This window comes from Petaurus breviceps, unplaced genomic scaffold, assembly GCF_028583685.1.
Source record: "Petaurus breviceps papuanus isolate PSGF00001 unplaced genomic scaffold, PetGlider_PUasm1.0 76, whole genome shotgun sequence".
NCBI lineage: Eukaryota > Metazoa > Chordata > Mammalia > Diprotodontia > Petauridae > Petaurus > Petaurus breviceps.
In genome coordinates this window covers 4907158-4912938 of record NW_027186473.1, presented here as the reverse complement: position 1 = coordinate 4912938, position 5781 = coordinate 4907158, and the positions used below count along the sequence as shown (strand labels likewise).

Below are 5781 nucleotides of genomic sequence, written 5' to 3'. Positions count from 1 at the left end.
AAATAAAGACCATTATAAGTTTAGGAAATAGTACTGCCAGACTTTCATTGATTCATTAAACAAGTTTTTCTTGAACCCTATGTTATGCATAGCAGTGTTTAGGCAATCTGATTGGATATAAAGAAGTATCTTTAAAGATATTAAAAGAGAACCACCCAATCTCAGGTTTGGAAGGAAGCTCAGAAACAATATATATCTCATTTAGGATATGCAATTCAAAATCTCCAACAACTAATACCTTTATATGCTCAAGTAGCTTACAGTCTAGTTGAAGAATTAATATTTATACATGTGAAAAATTAATTTATTGATTTAAGATGTCAATGAAAGGCACCATTAAATTTGGGGATTCTTAACCTGGAGTCCACAAACTTATTTTAAATATTTTGATATGTGTATTTCAATATAATTGGTTTCCTTTGTAATCCTATGTATTTTGTTTTCTGCATTTGAAAACATTTTTCTGAGTCTCCTTTGCTAGAAGCTCATCCAGATCCTGCCCTCTAACCATAAGTATCCCTAAGGGCTCCATCCTGGGCCCCTTCTCTTATCCCTCCTTGCTACTTCACTGAATGATCTTATCGGTTCCCATGGATTTAATTTATCATCTCTATGCTGATAATTTTCACAACTATCTATCTTGCCCCAACCTCTGCTGACCTCCAATCTCAAATCTCCAACTGCGTTTCAGACATCTCAAACTGGACGAGTATATATTTTAAGCTCAACATGTCCAAAATGGAACTCATCTTTCCTCCTGAACCCTCCTCACCTCCGACATTCCATATTAGTGAAGAGGATATTGTCGTCCTCCCATTCTCTCAGGCTGACAACCTAGTTGTCTTCCTCAACTCCTTACTATCTCTCATTCCCTATATCTAATTTATGGCCAAGGTGTTTTGATTTCACCTTTGAAACATCTCTCAAATACAACCTTTTCTCTCTGACATTGCCACCACCATGGTATAGACCTTCATCACTTCACACCTACTATTTCAATCATCTGCTAGTGGGTCTGCTGACCTCAGGCCTCTCACCACACCAATCCATTCTCCATTGAGTCACCAAAGTGATTTTTTAAAATGTAGGTCTGACCATGTCACCCTCCTCTACTCAATAAACTCCAGTGGCTCCCTATTGCCTTCAGGAGCAAATAGAAATGTAATTTTTGCTGTTCAAAGCCATTTGTAAACTAGCTCCCTCCTATCACCTTACTCCCCTCTACATACTCTTTGATCCAGTGTCACTGACTTTGTTGCTATTTCATGAACAAAACACTCCATTTTTCAGCTCAGGGAATTCACTGTGGCTATCCCCTATTCCAGAAATGTTCTCCCTCCTTGTCTTTGCCTACTTGATTCTCTGGCTTCCTTTAAGTCCCACCTTGTATGGGTATCAAGAGAGGACTAGCACTTCTGGTGCAAGGGATTGCCAAGCCCTTTTCAAGGTTGTTCATCACCTTTTATGTCTAATCAGTCACCCAACTCTTGTAGCTCCAAGAGGCTGAACAGACAGGTTAAACCAAGTTGACAGTACCCTACAGCTCTCAATCCCTTTGGTGAGTTAGGGGGATGTCTGCCCCAAGCATATGAAAACTTCCCCAGCAGAAGGAATTGATAAGAACAGTTTGTTCCATTGGCCAAAAAGCCAGTTGAAGCAGGCATTGTGGAGCACTTAGAGCTTAGTCAGATATCCAAGACTCCATCTCCAATCATCTTGACTTTTGTCTTGCCACTGGACTTTGATGACTCTGGAAGAGAGAGTGAAACTGACAACTTTGTACAACTCTGCTTCACTTAAATATGTTTCATGCAGAAGTGAAGACATCACCCCATCCTCCTCAAAAATGAGACAAATGAACAGCAGTAGCAGCAGCATCCTCCCAACCTTTTCACCTTCCACAACCCTCAGAGCACCCTCAGATACCCATTCATCATGACTGTGGGCTGTGTGGCTGGAGATGAAAAGAGCTATGATGTGTTCAAGCAACTGTTTGATCCCATCATTGAGGACCAACATGGAGGCTACAAGCCTTTAGATGAGCATAAGACTGATCTTAACCCTGACAACCTGAAAGGTGGTGATGACCTGGATCCTAACTATGTGCTGAGTTCTCATGTTCGAACTGGCTGGAGCATCCCAGGATTCTGCCTGCCCCCACACTGTAGCCAAGGTGAGCACCGGGTCATAAAGAAGCTGTGGAAGCTCCAGCCAGCCTGGAAGTTGGCCTGAATGGCAAGTACCATGCTTTGAAGAACATGATTGAGCAGGAACAACAGCAGCTGATCGATGACCACTTCCTCTTCAACAAGCGTGTCTCCCCACTCCTCTTGGCATCTGGTGTGGCCTGAGACCAGCCCGATGGCAGGAGCATTTGGCACAATGACAAGAAGACCTTTTGGTGTGGATCAATGAGGAAGATCACCTGAGGGCCATCTCCATGCAGAAGGGAAGTAACATGAAGGAGGTGTTCACATGTCTCTTCATGGGGCTCACCCAGATTGAAACCCTTTTTAAAACCAAGAACTACAAGTTAATGTGGAATCCTCACCTGGGCTACATCCTGACATGCCGCTCCAACCTGGGCACAGGCCTCTGTGCAGATGTCCACATCAAGCTTCCCCATCTGGGCAAGCACAAGAGGTTCAGTGAGGTGCTGAAGAAACTGAGACTGCAGAAGAGGAGGACAGGGGGTGTGGACATAGCAGCTGTGGGTGGTGCCTTTGACATCTCCAATGCTGACTGACTGGGCTTCTCAGAGGTGGAGCTGGTACAGATGGTGGTGGATGGTGTGAAGTTGCTCATTGAGATGGAGAAGTGTTTGGAGCAGGGCCAGTCCATAGATGACCTTATGCCAGCCCAGAAATGAACAGTTGGCCCCCAAATTCTGTGCTTCCTAATTTATTGGATGAATGAATTATCACCATCCTTCCTGCCTGTGGAGCCCTGGGGGGCTCCTGATGCAGCCTACCTAATCATGCTGTAGAGATGTCTTCCTTCCATCCTTGGTGTTAGAGTTTTATTTTTGAGGGCTGAGATGTTGCTGAATGCTAAAATAATAAACCATTGTTTTGGCCTGAAAAAAAAATGAGACAAACAATAAATTTCTAAAATCCCATCTTCTATAGGAAGCCTTTCCCAACCCTTCTTAATTATAGTGTCTTCCCACTGTTAACTATTTTCTATTTACTTCTTGCATATGGTTTGTTGTAATACAGTTTATTCTTTGTTGTCTTCCCCCATTAGACTTTTAGTTTCTTGAGGGCAGGAACTTTATTTGCCTCTGTTTGTATCCTCAGTGCTTAGCATAGTGCTTGACACAAATAAGTACTTAATGAATGTTAACTGATTGATTGAGAAAAGTTCCATAATTCAACAGACTACCAAATGGCACAAAAAAGTTAAGAAACCTTGGTTTATAACAATATACAATTAAATGGTAAATGAACAATTCAGGTAATGTCCATTATGTGTTCAAAGGAGGGAAAAGTTACTAAGATCTAGAGCAATCAGAGAAAGAAAGGTTCATGAAAAGAACTGAGACTGACATAAGCCTTTGGAAAAGGTGAAGAAAAAGGAGAGGAGGCAGGTATGAGCAAAGACATGGAAGCAGGAATACACATGGAATATTTGGGGGAGGAAAGGGGGTTAGTACACCAGTCTAGTTGTTTCAGGAATTACATATATATACATATATATGTATGTATGTATTTATACACACATATACATATACATATACATATACATATACATATACATATACATATACATATAAGCATTGATGTGTAAGTTTAAAGAGACACTGTCGAGGACCAGGCTAAGTAATTGAACTTTATCCTCCAATAATAATAGCTGACTTTTATATTAACCTTTAACATTTGAAAATATTTTGCATATATTATTATCTCATTTGATCTTAACAGAAACTCTACAAGGTTGGTGTTATTTTTGTTCCCATTTTACAGATTATAAAACTGAGTCTGACAGAAGTTAAATGATTCACCTAATGGTTTAGATGAGATTTAACCCTAGATCAACCTAATTCCAAGTTTAGCAGTCTCTCTGCTATGCCTTCCTGTCTCTTTAGACAGGGGCTAATTTAAAAGTTTTCAAACAGATAGCCTTATATAATTTTTTCTTCTTTCCTTTGAAAGTGGTTTATGCTAACTTCACTTAGAAAGGCATGACTTTTCCCCTATAACTAATGCATTTAGGTTCTCAACTCATTGGTTCTTTATTGTTGTTATTTATCTGGGATTGCTGCTTCTTTACTCTTTAGTCACTTACTTTTTATTTGTCCTTCAGAGCATGAATACTACTCTTAATACACAGAAGTATACACAAGTATACTTGTTATTGATAGCCATTTACCAATAAATGTAAGAGACATTGTCTGGGTGTGGCTCAGGCACTGAACTTGGAGTCTAAAGTGTGAAGTCTGCATCTCATTTCCACTTCTTACTAGTTGTGTGACCATGGGGAACTCCAGTTGCCATGTCCATAAAAGAGATCAAATGAGACAACAGATGGAAAATATTTTACAAACTTGAATGCACAATGTAAATGTGAGCCATAATTATTGTTTTTATAATTATCATCATAGAGATCATATTGGTATTGTCTGCCTGTCACAGGGGCTGTAAAGAACGCAATTTATTAACCCATATGCACCAAATAAATGCAAACTATTTGAAACTCATGGAATTTATGTTATAAGCTTTAAAAGAAAAACAAATTTCAATGCACATAAACAAAAAGTTAGCTGTCACTTATGTGCCTTATCTTTCCACCTAAGAAGTGACTCAAAAAGAATTTTAAAAGCTATCTTAATGATTAACCCATAGAAGCAGTCATACTTCACCCTGATCATCTTAAACACACAAATATATTGCTCAAGCGTCTCTACAAGCTGTATATAATAGAAACATGGTTTCATTCACAATCCCCTATGTGTTCTTGGTATAAGGAAATGTTCATAATCATTGATGTTTGTCAATCAAGTTTATGAATTTTTAAAAGAGGAAATTCATAAAAATAGTCTCTATTGTCTCTAGCAAAAAAAAATACACAAATTCCTTAGATTAGCATTTTTCTAAAACCTGCCAGTTACCTAACTTTCTAGGCTTATTTCATGTTTCTCTTTGTTACATACTCTCCATTCTAGCCAAACATTAATTTCTATTGTAGTTGCTTTTTCTAGATATGTGTATAAAATCAATTACTCAGCTGATGGTAAAAAAAAATTAAGAGACATAGAAGAAAACTCAAGGGAGTTTCTTTCTAGTTGGAGGAAGTTGAGAAGGAACGTTCAAGGACAGAGATACAGGTATGTAAATGACCCATAAAAAGAAAATTAGAAAAAGGTTTAGTCTAGAATTAATTAAAAGCTGTGCAAGAAATGTGTCACCCTCAATGAAACACGTCTTAAACATCAGAATAAAATCAGCCACTTTTCTTGTGAAAGAATTAAGTTTTTACAGCTGAGGTTTGACTCAGGAGACAACTAAGAACAATGGTCTCCCACAGAGTCAAAGAAGAGGACTGTGTGTACTGGTTAAGCCATGAAGATGACAGTCATTATAGTCACTGATGGAAAGCAAATGTTCTAGACAGAAATTTCTTAATACAACCATACGTGAAAAAATGTTTATTTTTCTTGAAATGGTTATATATGGATAGAATGTTGTAACTGTCCCCCAAACCTCACTGCTTTATGAACTTATAATTCTTTCCCTAATACTACATAGCCATTATATAGATATTTCCTTGGGGGTAGAACAG

At 38.6% G+C, this 5781-nt stretch overlaps 1 pseudogene; it reads left to right on the top strand.

Annotated features, from left to right (window-relative positions):
- Window positions 1–1930: 1930 nt before the first annotated feature.
- LOC138174701 (creatine kinase B-type pseudogene) lies at window positions 1931–3088 on the top strand (annotated as a pseudogene).
- Window positions 3089–5781: the final 2693 nt, after the last annotated feature.